Genomic DNA, 15,779 nt, shown 5'->3' on the forward strand with positions numbered 1-15,779 from the left:
GTAGTGTCTAGTGCGTATGTGACATGACATTCTATGGAACATAACTTTAAGAGTACATTCAATTGTTTTCTTAAAGTTCACCGTTTAGATTATGAACGACAATAATAGATGACAAAAGTATATGGCATTTAATTAACGTAACATTCCTTCATTTAAAATGAAGAATAAGCAGGCAGCCGGCTGTTATGGAAAGAGGATCTTTTTATATGTCAACATATGGGTCACTTAAAAGACCTAATTACTTACAAAAATAAAACAACAATATAAACATATATTATCTATATTTAAATGTATATACATGTAAGCATTTGAACTACATTGACAAGCTTTATGGTATGATTCTTACTTCAAACGTTTTTCCAAAATGGCACAGGGTAAAAAGACAATAGACTACACATGAAATCTTAGACAGACCTCGTTTTGTCTATTGCTGTTTAACAAGACGACAATGTTGTCCAGCTCGAACGAGAACTGTTTAGTTCTCGCACATTTGGTATATATTCTTTTGATTGAAACAAGTGATCGGAACAAAATTTCGTCCGTTTCGGTAGTTTCAATATGAAAAATAGTGTATATTATCACCATACATTATCAGTGCATGCTTGCTTTCAGACAGGTTGCACCTACATCATCCATGTTCATTATTCAGTGTATACAACTACCATAGTATAAGGGAATGGTCAAACGAGTTTTCTATTATTATATAGTATAATGATATTTATTAGGTGATATCATATTGGCCCATTTATTTGTCCGAGGTCAGTTGTATTTGCCTAACCCGGAACACCTCGGTTAATATGAAATCACCTTATTAATAAGTATTTATAAATAAACTTTTACGTATGCTAGGAAATTAGATTTAAAACATTGTAATGTGTTAGTTAACTTTTTATTGAAGCTTATTTCACTTTTTCTCTCATGGATTCTTCTTTTCTAGACTGATCTTTGCTGATTTTGACATGCACCCCTTATAGTGACATTTCACAGATTTATTTATAAAGGCATCTGCACTGTACAGTCTAAGGAAGCATATCTTTTTGTAAACCGTTTGCCAAAAGGTCAAAATTGTTTCACCTTCGTCAACTATTTTGTCGGTTTCCAAAAACGAAATTGTCGTAAAATCCATTGTTCCTATTAGAGCTAGTTTCGACAGCAAAGGAAAATGGTCCATTCCTATTATCTCATATTTGGCGAGTTCAGTAGCCGATCAAAACAGAGGAAACTCGTATTAGCCGACTTTAGTCGATATAGGGCGAGTTTTGGCATATATTGTCGTCAATTGTCATGTATACGTACTACGATTGTCCCGGTATCGCGTCAATTACGTAATGGTTGATTAATAAATGGTTATAATCGGGCGCGTTTTACGTATGATATTACCAATAACCATTTGCCTTTCCTTGCCACTAAGCCAGTTCAATATAGTACACTTGCACAGAAAATACTATTGAGCCACCACCATACTTATTTCAGTCTTATAATAACCGTCTGAGTATTATCATTCAATGTGAACGTTATATTTTAATAAAACTTCTTCTACATTGCAACGAATAAAACATAAAGACCAGGGATATTGGCTTTGAATCTACTCTACGGTTACATTGGTTCCCAGATAAGAACGTTATAACGATTTGAAATGCCAGCGGCGTGAGCTTTTGTTCCGTTTTGAACCACGTGGGGACATAAGAAGGCCACCAAATTCATATCTACGAGTGCTTGAGCGAGATATTAAATTTAAAGAGTCAGACTGGGTGTACCATATCAATGCAAAACCATTGTTCTGAACTTTTTGCGTTTAACGAGGAATCCATTTTATACAATTTAGCTTCAAATTTTCCTTATAAGACCGTGTTATGTTCATGTAACGAATACATTTACAAAGACAGTTTTTGTTAAAACTGTTGGGCTTAAAATAGAAGAGAAGCAAAGTTTTACTAGTTTTGCAAGTACATGGAAACTGAAAGCGTATAGTTAAAACATGTCTTACCGTCACTGGTAAAGCCACTTTCGCAAAACATAGAATATTACTAACGTAGGACACGTTTTTCCAATTGCAATATCGTAAAATACCTCCTTCAGTGATTTTAGAGGTTAAACACTATAATGCTTGTTTTGATAACCAGTGATGCTATAAGGCCGTCTGACAGCCATTTGTCTTCAAATGTGTCGGTTAGATAAAATATTGTAGTCTTCGCTTCGGTGTCGACTATCGTTTGTTGAATGTCGGAACGCGGATACAGATGTCTATATTCTGCCAAGGTATACATATGATATGTTGTCAGGGGCACGATTCTTCTTAACCTGACTTCAGGTGTGCTTACTTGCCAGATGAGATAAGTGGAGAAACACTAGACAGACTTGGATGAAGGCGAGGATTTTAGGAACCTGTTTTCGCCCAGTAAGTAATTAAATACTAGCAAACTGTGCGACATATTGAAAAATATTTTTTTATTCCGCAACCTAATAGCTTGAAATAAAAAAAACAACATGGAGATTATGAGCCAAATATGCTTCATGATTGTTAGGAAATATTCAATTTATACTACTTAACAAAAATCCTCGCCGCCATATTGTAGCTTAGATTCAAAATCCTCACTTAAACCGTTGAAAATTCGGAATACGTGTACTCCCTGCAGTTGCAAGACTCTAATTCAAATAGTGCTCGTTGTCATAAATGCAGAATTCGATGCACATAAATAATAAATATATACGTCTGTAAAGAAATGCATCCTTAAGAAGATTTTCTTACAAAAAGAAACACATCATGTTTCTTTAACAAAATGTACTCTTGAAATATGTATTAATTCGTTAATTTTTAGAAAAGAACCAGAAAACACTTCATACAAGCCAAATCAGATTTTAATACTTAAATACGTGATTAAATACCAACCAACATAAGGCAATCATTCGTTTTCAATTAAAAAAATGAAAAATGCGTTTGTATCGCCAAACAACATTTTACTATGTAGTAATAATATTTGTATTCATATCAAGATTGAAATGCCATTGAAATTACTGCAGAAGAAAAACAGTTCATGAAGATGCTTAAATATATTGTATATTTCGGTAGGCAATGCTAAATAATAAAGATTTCAAAAACTGACATTCCAATTATGACCATTTAATGCTGTCAAATTCAAAATCGCACCTCTTAACTAAGTAAAATGTAAGCTAGATTCCAATAATTGTATTCGTGTTCAATATTCCTTGCATTTATTTATCAATGCCTGTGGAAAGATACAAATCCATGTCAACATTTCTAAACATTTCACACAATCAAAATTATATAACAATTATACGTTTTTATATAATGTCTTTAACACGTCAGTTGACAATTATACCGTCTGTACTTGAATAACATGCAATCAATATGAAAAAAAATCCGCGCGACAAAACTTTGGCTTCTGAAATAACTTTGGTAAAAAGTCAGGTGAACAAGAAACACTGAGAATCCTAAAATCGCTCCAATTATTAAGAAGGGAAGGAAGATTTTGAAAATTTAAAAAATGGAAGATTTGAAAATGAGATCCGTTTCAGAATGGTTTATTTCACTGTTACTACTCTGAGTCGCTACACGCATTTTGTAAAACAATATTCTGATGAAGGCATACATAATACAATATGTAAAACATTCTTATATAAAATTGCTTATATGCATAGATAAAGGTCGTAACAAAAAGTTTTACCTTCAGCATTTTGCAAACCAAATATTAACTTTTTGACGTAAACAAGGTCAGTAGCTGGAACATTAGATTACACACCACCATTGCCATTTCCTTTGTAATTCAATGTGAAATGATTATATTTAGACAACTTTTAAAGGCATTTCCAACGAATGGAGACAATGATAACTTTATATATTATTTTAAGACAACAAAGGGGAAGGTCGTCATTTTATTCCTAAGAAAAATCTCTCCTACTGAAAAACAAACTTAAACAAAATGCCCAGTGCGTCATAATAGTTCTCCCAATATGACCTTTCAATTTTAGGACTGCAGTAACTGCTTTAATCTCTACTCCAAATGATAAATGGAGCAAGATTAGATACTTAAATATAAACGTTTCAGGAATAAGTATATTTATATTTACAGTGTATAGAAAATGTAAAAACATGTCCATCACTCATAAAAACTTTTATTGAGAATTTTCCACACAACGTGTATACATGTGACGTTATGGTGATATCGTACCTATGTTAATGAACAGCAATATGACTTAAGGGTTAACTACTACTACAAAAAGGTTCTCTATTTAACTATGAATAACCGTTAATTTATAACGGCCTGAGAGTTTCAGAAATGTTCATTGAAATGTAAATGTAAATAATTGTCTCTAGGTGGGGTAGAAAACTTGTAAACTGTAATACTCGTATCATAAAATCATGGAAGTATTGGTGAAAATATCAGTTGAGCCCTTTACTGGTTAAAAATACCTTCAACCTAGACAACACGGGAACTTAAAGATGCACTACAAAAATAAGATTTAATACATTTTATACAATTGTTTTAATACACCAAAAAGGATGAACAAATGTCGAAAACAATAGATCTTATGAATGATACCGAGTTTTTTGAAAGAAATGTGCAGAAAACAGGGTATTGCTACCTTATGAGACCATAGTAGATCGCAATTTTTCTTTTAGCATTCATCAATATTTAAATATTTTTGCGTTTTCAGCTATTAAATATACGTTTATAATATTGTTAATAGTTATTAATATTTTCCATAAGTGCAATATTTAGTAAGTATTTGAGGGTGTATCACTCAAAACTTATATTTGTTTTGCATGTTTTTGTACTGATTTTGAATAAGAGTGTCACTTTAATCTATTTGACCAGGGAAATGTCAGTATTCTCAATTCAACAAACACTTCAGACTTTTCTCAAACTATATATATTTTTAAGAGGTTAAAGTACATCATATTAATTATATTGTTAAGCTATTGTGAAAATGCAATTGTCGCTTAAATATAATACTTTTAAGAACAGGCGTATTTAAAAAAAACATTTCATGGTGTATGCTTACTCCTCGAACTCCCCTAGTTTTGCGTGCGAGGGTCTCGATAGTTACCGCGTCTGTCAATCGCTTTCCCCAGAAGACAGTTTTTAAGGATTATGTTCACCAGACGTGTCGGACTCCATCTAAAGACCGGAGATGAATTGCCCACTGCCTGGTCTACGGAATACTTAAATAAGTACAAAATTACGTTCATGTTGTGATTGATGAGTCCATCTCCTCAATTAACATTCAACATTAAAAAAGCAGCATAGATTTATATTTAAGGCCCTGAAATTTGTATTGGCTATAAATTATGCTTCAGTGATGTAAACTTATGTTCTTATATGTGCATGTATTTCAGAAATCATTTTTCTTATTGATAACCTTTTAACATTTTTAACCCATATAATATCTATTATCATAATTGTTCATTAGAAAATAGTAACATCACTTTTATTTTCGAAACAGGACCTTAATTTCGTTATTTGAAATTTTATTTCAGAAGGTTAAATATTTTTCTAGTTATTTCTCATTTTCGACAACTGCTTTAAGTAAATACCCGGCAAAATTCATGTTATAAAAACACTGCAATATGAGACAAAAATGTAGTTATCAGAGGTGCATTTCTAATATAAATTGACAGAGAGCATCCTTGTCCATTCCAATGTACTTTGCAACAAGGACCATATTCTAGATAGACAATTATTGCAAATGTAAGAGGCAAATTGAGCTGTCAAGTCAAACATACATCATCGAGTACTTCTCTCACCATGCACTCAGACAACGATACAAGCCAAGTAAATGCAATGAACATGAATGGTTACAGTTGAAAGGTAAAATACAGAAGATAAGGTATACTGTAAAAAGGAAGAGAATTCAATACGAGATGTTGCTACAGCTCGTCTGCCATGTATATGTGGTCTTGTGACATGTGTCACACACATACGAGACAACAATTATGAGGAAATAATCAAAAACCATCAAAATGACATTGTCAAACGTTTATAGCGTAGTTTTAACGAAAATGTAAAGGACTTGGTGTGTCTTATTTCATTAAAGGATCTTAGATGTGACTTTAGAAAGTTTAAAATCTATAGCAGTAGCACGAATATGTACAAGTTGTCACAAAATAACAAAAACTATGACACTATGAAATTTTAAATCACGACTAAAATCTAATAAGATTATACTGAAACGGGCTAAAAAACGAAAAGACGGCGGCCTAATTACTCTATCAAAAATTAAAAAAAAAATACTTGAAGGAAAAGACGATTCTTTTTGTGTACGTGTTTGCTAAGCATTGGGTCGTTTAAAGGATCTAGTTCATACTGAATAGAATGTACAAGACTATAACTGAAAACTGCGACCACGTGGCTGTATGCTCTAATAATATAAATTATATGTACAGTATAACAGTTAAGCTCAATAATTGCCTTTTTCTGACCATTTCTGACCTAAGACTCTCAAGCTTCTCGCTTAAACTACAAGTATGTCTAACTTATTTACATGTTTATGCAATATGTTTGTTTGTTTTTTACCTTATTTGTCATTGTTATGACACTAGCTCTGATGAGGCTTATATGCTAAGTATCAGTGAATGTTCATATTCAGTGTCACATGTTAACTGGAGCAATGGTTTGCTGTAAAAGTCAGATAATGTGTTAGAAAATAATCATAGCAACTGTATTTGTTTACAAATGTAGCAAATATAATCTTTAAGTTACCCGACCGTATTATTTACTCGTTCATAATTATTCAACATTTTTTTCGAGAGATTTATGCTATATCGTTAAATCCGTTCCTTGATCAAATATTTCTTGTAAGTGTTAAGCTACACAGGAACGATTTCATGTTATGTATTTGACCATGTTATATTGCAATGATTCCACATTCATTCATTTGTCATTAGTCGTTGAGAGTGAAACGCTATTGGTTAAGGTATTTTGTTTTTGAACAACATGTTAACCCTGCCACCAACGTATCCTCATCTGATATAACATGGGAACCGTTTTTCGTATTAAATTTAGTAAAAACTTCGCACACTGGTAAGGGATCACTTTTGCCCGTACCAATTATTCGCCGACACTGTTAAATCGTTGTTGAGCAATTCCAGTATGATTGTTTTTCCAACAAATGATACTTGTCAAAGTTTGTATTCAAATAAAGCTTTCGAATAGGAAAACTAATAATTTTCCATGAAAAATTAGCTATTTATCAGCATTATTGAAATTGCACCATATTTGTTTCACCGGGAAATTATTGATTTGCCACTCAACAAAGTAGCATGTTAGATATTATAGAAAATTAAAGAAATAACATATTTTGTTGTCAATCAGGAATATTGATTTGAGATTTTTTTTTAAATATATATGTATATTATAAAGTGGTCGAATTGTTGACTGTTAGTGGATTTAACCGAGTGTGTTTGGCACATAAGCTTATTGTAAAAATGACTATACATAATGAATCTTATCATACTGATTTTAAGATCAGGAGCCTTAACTATCTCTCTGTGAAATTCCATTCAATAATATTCAGTTTTCCCAAGTTTCAAGAAAAACGTCCATTACTTGGCAAAAAGAGATCTTTTACATCATATTTTATGCTGAATATGATTTTTACTGCATTTATGGATCTGTGTGTGTATGTGTGTGCGTGCGTGTGTATGTATGTCGTGTCTAAGGAACATAACCTTGAGAGTACATTTACATATTTAAGTTCAAATCTTTAATGTGAATGTTCACGGCAGCCGGGCACTTTCTAAAGACATCAAAAGTACATTGCGATTTTAAAATGGCATTTCTTTGAAAAAAAGAAAAAAAAGATGGCTCTAATGGACAGTGGACCTATTTCCATTACTAGCATATTGTTCTCGACACTTAGTTGGCAATGATAAAGTGAAAGGAAGACTAATGCGAAATTCGCGTGTATGTATATGTAGCTCCAATAATGTTTTTTAGTTCCAATAATTATAATTGGTCTCAATGAAGTACACTTTAACCTAAAAGGTTTAAATATAGTCCTTATTTAACAAAATGGCAAAATCCGTATTTAGATATTGGCAGCACATGTATTGTTATTGTTCATTAAAGTTTAAAAATAACGATTGCTATGAATTTACCCATCAAAACCCAATACAACAGAATATCGCCGAAACATTTTATAAGGCAATCTTCCTCTACAGTAAACATATTTTTTTCTTTTCTTTCAAATGTTAAAACGTTTCGCTCGAGTTCTACAGCCAAACAAGTATTTGGGATTGAAATGTCATTGAAATTTACTGAGAAGAAAATTAGGCGAAGATGCTTTAGTTGAGTGTCTTTTTCAGAACCGAACGTCAAATTAAACATCTTCTAGTCTGGAAGAAAACACCAAATGTCACCTTGAACTGACACTTTAAAGAGGCACAATATAGGCAGATGCATAAACGCGTCTTCGTCTTCTTTTTTTTAAATAAATGCACTTTAATGCTCAACTCATTTCACTTTAATGATCGAAACAAAAACATATATAGTTTGTGTAAAGATAAAAAAGTCAGGCTTTCTTACATAATTCAATTAATATCTAATGAACACAAATTTGCCAGTAAAAAAACGCCAAACTTAAACTTTTTCTTTTTTTATCTGTACCATGAGCTCGTGACTTTGTTTGAGACACGCTGGACAGCCAGGTCGGAATCACCGATGACCTTTAAGAATTCATTTCCGGTGGTGGTTTGGGCCCTTGAACACTTGGAAAACATCAACGATGATCGTGCCGGTGGAATCATCGCTGCCATTCCACTCTTGCAATTATCACGTTGGTGTCAGTTCAGCGCATAAGATAGTCTCGTCCTCGTCCTCATTCTTCAGAAGGTGTTGTTTTAATATACAAATGCTCCGATCGAACATTCAGTCAATAAGACAGCTCCGACTACATTCGCTAATTATAAGCGGCCGTAGACTGTTAATTGTGTATGGCAATAAACTAGGAAATGTATAAAGTTAAACTTCCAATAAGGACTCACCAGTTTATACTGTAATAAAGTTTTCCATTTTACAAACGTGTAAAAAACAAGCAATTGAAATAGTTTTTTATCAAATAGCTTGTTTAACCCAAATATGCAGCAAAATGCATACTCTTTAACCGGTTTATAAAAAAAATAATCATGGTATTAAATTGCACTACAAGTAATGTTCTGTATTGGATGTGAAAATGTATGAATTCAATTACATTTCATATCTCTAGTACATAATTTATTCTCTGTTTGCAGCCAACAATGGACTTGGTCGAGGCTGTGCTTGAAGCTACAGTGGTGGTGACTGTTTTGCGTCTTCGATTCAATATTTGACAGTGCTGTTGCAATTGCAGAACAGTTTGAGGTGTTCATGTAATTCTTCCATGTTATCTTACATGTTCAATGAAGAAATATTTATGGGTTACATAAGTCGTGTAGAATAATGGTAAGACAGGCATAGTATCGTGTATTAAGTAATTGAACATTTGTAATTTTGAATTGTTCCATATCTAAGACAATTGATTCAAACAAGCCAGATCGTGGCGATGTTATGTAACACGTAATGATAGTCGTGTTCATACCGTATTTTTAAAATGTGATGTATTAAAACAAGGTAAAACTCAACAAGGCTGTGCGATCGTATGGTTTCTGAAATGCTATAAAATGCGTCATTTGTCACCTTTTCTTCATCTTTTCAAGACCCATTGTCTTTCAATTGTGTAATCCAGTGTAATCAAGGGAAGAAACTCTGCTTGCTGATTGTTAGTTTTAGATCGTTAGGTTCATTATTTTCGCTCATCGTACTTACTCGCCGGTCGCTTTTTCCTGGCGCCTTGTCAATGTTTCAGTCTTGTAGTCCCCCTGCGTGTAAGTTTATGCCTTTCTATTATTCATTTCCTGTAGTTTACTGTATAAAATATGTATAAAAAGTTTACTGTATAAAATTTAGGCTTGCATTAAAAACTCCCTCGTCGAATTTATTGTTGGGTCGAGATTAATCCTAATACCTTTTCGTACCAATGTGTTTTTGCTCTATGTAAATAACTTAGACACTCAAAATTCGTTTTTATTTTTATTTTTCAGCTTCTTACCAAACTTATGATGTTAGTCAAGTTACATGAATAAACGGTTAAACTTTACTGGTGTTCAGATGATTTGTTCGTTATCTTGCGACAGCAAGAACAGGGCCTTAAACTTTAAGATCGCCTAGCTACGCCAGTGGGAAATGAGGGATTGAGGCGAAATTCCAATGAAAAACTAAAATGAAAGCAAACAACAATTGAAAAAGATAGCTCATATACATTGAAAAAGGGAAAATAGAACCATATCTTTTTTTATATCCCTAAAGTATAATATTCTCAGAGCATGCTTCTTCAAATATGTTTGTCAAAAGTCTTCGATGTTAGAGAGCAACCTAGTTTCTTGCTAATTATTACGTCTGTCAATCGGTTTTCTGAAAATATAACAATTAGTTTGCAAAGGAAAAAAGGTGTCGGACCTGAAAAATTTAGTTGAAATAGTTAAACTATTATTACTACATTTTTTTTATTTTTTTTAAAGTTAGTTATTAAATACTTTAAAAGGTCCACGCTAAAAGCACAACAGAAAATATTTTGGGAGGAGATTACCTTAAGAGAAGGACGTAACTGATTAAAAGCTTCATTGTAAACAGGACCCACTGTCGGGAGAGACAATTCTTGCGCATATATATATAACAGGCTTATATAACAAGCTCGCCGTGCAAGTCGGCCATTTTTCTTACGAACTGGTAGGAGATTATATCGGTGACATTTTTTCGAGATAGTACCACTGCATGATAAGTTGTTTGAATATAGTCTTATTTTTCTTTCTGTTTCCGTTGCCATGGCAATCAGAATTCTGCAAATATTCATCAAATCAACTTCAATCAAGCGTTTTTAAATGAGATGTCAAGAAGATTTGAACAGACGACCGGCGGTTACAGATCTTAATAACTCACCCCAAATACGTTGTGCTACGTGAGTTGAAACGAAGCATAAATGAACAGCTTTTGGCAGATATGTGTTTCATTTGTATTACCATATGGGGGCATTAATGCCTGATACTTGTGTTGTGCCGATGATCGATTATTATCGACAGTTGATCGGAAAGGCCTACGTCGGCGAAAAACGATAGTGAATTTTGAATAATCGATTATAGAAACAAGGGACGTAGCCGCTACCTCCTAATTTTCTTTTTCTGGTTAATGCTAGTATCATGTTTAAATGTTAAGGTGTTACTATGTTAAGTTATTTAGTCATATTCTTATCAAGTCAGTATGTCACTACAGTACTTTATTTCAAATTTTCTTTGTAATTTAACTGCTAAAGGATTGGTTCTCAACGTCTCATGTTTGTGGTTTAAAAGTGATTTTTCTCAGTTTTCTGAAAGGATATGTTCTTATAAAATATATAGAATGATCAACTGCTTGTTGTACTTGTTACTGATTGATTATTAAAACAAATTGACATATTTCTTTGATATTATTTTACACATGTATACAATACTAAATGAAAGACAAAAAATTGAGCCTGTGGTCTCATGTTCTGTAATAGCAACTTGTAAACCCTAAAGGGCAGTTGCGTTCTGAATAAATAATGTAATTTATACAAAAAAATGTACAAACAATATTGTTAGGGAACATTGGTGCTTAAAACTGGTGCATGTACTGTATCTGCATGCCTTAAATGACCAAAGAAAATTAAATAATAATTAAATCGATTAATAATCGATCATTGATCGGTTTCATAAACCGATTAGCGATAGTAATTTTTCTGTCAGATTCCCAAAACTTTCTGATACATATGTGGTAGTGACATACTGAGCTGTCCGAATAATATAAAAAAAATATTCCCTCTATACCCATTAATGCAAAAGATGTTTTCATTGCATTACACATGAAATGCCCTTGTACCATTGGTGTTCCGAACGGAGCTTAATATTTCAAATTCGTTAAATGTCTAATTATTTATCCCAACGGAGCAACGATGCCATTTTAGAACTGTTATCTTCAGTATCAAGAATTACAAGTTAGCATGCCAGACGCGCTTATATTGAACGAGGATTAACGTTAAAATTGTATTTACAAACTATTATATCACTTCCGTGGCTTTGTGGGTAGGGCGTCTACCTATGGAGCGGGAAGCTGACGGTTCAAGACCCACAAGGGGCTTGCTCTAATATGGCTGGTTGCTAACCAAGCGGCTAGTTAAAGCACCGATTGCCTTGCTGCCAGGCGCCCGACATAGATGATAGGACTCTTGAGTAAAGATATGCACCAATCAAGGTGTCTTATAAGTCTAGCGCACCGACCCTTAACTGAAAAAGGGTGATTCAATAATAAACAAACACTTCAGAATATCCTACTTGAAGCACATTTTATACCATTGAAAATCATCAATTGAACTTTAATTGATGTATATGTCAACAGTTTGATAGTAAAACAATTATTAAATTGGAAATTCCTTTCACCTCAACATTTTTTGAGAACGTATTTGATTTGGACAATCGTTTTGAAATTGAGTATATATGTTTTCTCTTGATGATAACCTACATGGTTTTTACACATGTTTAATTGCATTCATGTTGGCTTCACAGATATTGCTTGAAAGTGTCTTAATATAATTTATTGGTCTAGACTGATAAAGCGTTTAGCTTTCAAACGGTCTCTTCATTCTGTCAAATTCTTATTGTCTGGAAAGTGATACATTATTATCGCCTTTCCGAATGTCATGCTCACTAAAACTTGAATTCGTAATCTGAGTGATAGCTTGTATATTAATACTGTCAGCTATTTGTTTTAGTATTTCTCATATTAAAGCGAATTGGTATTTGTATGTACTCTTGTCAGAATGATTTTGATGAATACGTGTACTAATATTTTTTTTATTAATTACTATTTTCCTCTACGGAGATTTACCACAAATTTTAAAATAGTATTGAAGCAGCGAACCCTTTTGATAATGAAATTTGAACAACATAACAAATGACGGGTGGGTTAAAGTATTGGCAACACAATTAACTGACATTTATCCAATTTTTTAAGGGAGTACGTATAACACGAACGAGCGCAAGCTAAAAATAATTAATGTGCATATTAATATTCAAAAAATCGGTCCGGATGAAAAAATTTCATTTGTTTACTTAATGAGTTTGTTTGAATCCATATTATCTTTTAAATAATTCCGAGTTTCAAATGAATGTTTTAATGATTTGTTTTATTTCAAAAAAGTTTGCTTTATACATTGAATTATATTCAGATGTATAAATCAGGTATTCATTCTGTTTCAGTTTTTATAGAAGTTTTTTTTTTCAGATTTAATTGTCTGATAATTTCGCATGCATGGTTGTTCTCAGATATAGCAGTTAGTGGTAGATATTATTCATAATAAAATTGGCTTATTGCTTACCAAAGAAACCAACCTTTTGAATCAACAAGGCGCCTTCGAAAACTACATTGTTTACTCTTAGTGCAATGGTTCCGTGTCAATACCATAAAAATAACATTATTTTTAATATAAATAGTTATTTTTTAACAATATCAATATCAGGGGATCATATTTAAATTTATCCTGTTTTATTATGGTTTATTATTGTATATCTTCTTATCAAGAACGTATTACAAGTCTAAATGTCAATTCAGGACATTTAAACTCACCAAAGCCATTACTTAACCATAACCATTATGTAGACCTGGAAGAGGGTAATAAATCTCAAATCAACACCTCTGATGGGCGGAAACTTAAAAAAAGATCTCGTCTGAGAAAACCAGTTGACAGACGTGATAATTATAGGTGCACTCTTACGTAATACCACGGTGCTCTACTATAGTTTATAATGTCTGTTCTCACCTATTGGTGTCATGATGGACTGAATTAAGAAGTCGAAAGTGGGAATTGTCCCTCGGTAGTAAACGAAAACAGGCGTCTCTTTAAGCCTAAGAAATTAAAGTGTGGTCAGCCTCGGTTAAATGCATTGATAATCAGAACCGTCGATTAGTGGTGTTAACAAATTCCAAATCCTTTCAACACAAACATTTTCAAAACGCATGTTCTGAGAGTCATTTTATCAGAACGACTTTTGCACATATTTATATGGATAAAAAACAAAAATATCCGCTTTAATTTCAAACTTCAGTAAATACGAAAGCATGGAACATATCAGTTTTGCCACTGCTCTCTTAGTTTAAGGTTATCGTATAACTTCGTTTAAAGGCATTTCGATCGGTTAGAGTTTATTGGATAATTTAATATGAACGTCCAAGATTTTTGTCTTTTAATCGACATGACTTTTCACAAAAATTATTTGTTCATTACGGTACATTTAAAAACAAATAATTACAAAAGAACAGTATATTTAAATGGTAAATCTGTCCATATAAAGGATTTAAACATATACCATGCAAACGCATACGTTTTTAAAAGTAGACATTTTGATAAGATCAAAGGATTACAGTCATATGAAATGTAATTTAGGATTTGTCAGGCATCAGGCATTGATAAATAAACGCACCAAATATTAATAGGAACAAAATAACTGCGGCCATTTGTTCAAAACTGGTTAACCTTTTTGGTTTGGTCAAAGTAAGCTGAAGTGTTAATAGATTTGTCAATATTTATCCAAAAAATAATATTGACCAAACAAATTATTTAAATATGCAATCCAAGCGAAATATTACATGTGGACCAATTGTCTAAGTTTTATATTATTGGCTGCTGGAATTTTGACCAAAGGATACTTTGAAAAGATGTGTCATTTTTAATTTGAACGCATTGTTTACATGTATTAGAATGTCAGGTTGTATTATCATGTTTTATAAATGAAACCATAAAATGCATTGTTCCTTCGTTTCATATATGATCCTTTGTTTTATGTATGATCATCCTGTTTTCCAGAGTGAAGAATATGTGAACGGTTGTCAATTTTCATTTAAGATGTAAATTTTTCTGAACAATGCGTGTCATATCCAAAGTTCATTTTGTCTTAAAAGCTCTAGAGACTGCGAACTTGTCTATGCCTTATCTATATCATATATTAGGCCACTCCTTTTTTATTTTTTGGTTTACAAGAATTTTTGGGAAAAATGTCCACCGGGCGGTCGAAAAAAAAAAAAAAAGGGAAAAAAGTCACAAAACATACCCTTAAAGGGTAAAAATCAGAGAACAACATAAAAACATTGAAAATTTATATCATTTACATGATATTTTAAATTTTTAAACTGCTATTAATGCATGTTTTAATACACTCAAAGTTTCAAAGTTCTAATTAAACACACAGTTTAAATCTTACATACTGTGCATATAAAACATCAATGAAATTGACTATAAAACATGTTTACATGTATAAACTACACTTTTTTTTAAAGATACATTGAATATCACTCAGCAAGACATTTGTTAAGCTTCAAGGGTATGTTAAAGCAAAAGTGAATGCAGAACACTAAACTGAACAATATTAAATTGAAAAAAAAGAGAAGGCAATTTTACGCATTAAAATACAAAAAAATTGCACTGTATTAAAACAATACATACTATTTTCTAAACATTGTTTCAGTTATTTCAATATTGGAAAATGCCAATAAAGTGAAATAATTACCAATTTTGTAAATAAGAAAGTAACATTTTATGAAGACATTTGAGCTTTAACTTTGTGAAAGCAATTCCTGAAAAACTAAAAACCAAACTAGACCTAGATTTGAGTTTTAATAACCTTTACCATGGTGGGTCCTAGTTGTGTGTAACTCGATCCATGCTAAGTTCGGATATTT

Source organism: Mya arenaria, chromosome 4 (assembly GCF_026914265.1).
Source record: "Mya arenaria isolate MELC-2E11 chromosome 4, ASM2691426v1".
NCBI classification, from domain to species: domain Eukaryota; kingdom Metazoa; phylum Mollusca; class Bivalvia; order Myida; family Myidae; genus Mya; species Mya arenaria.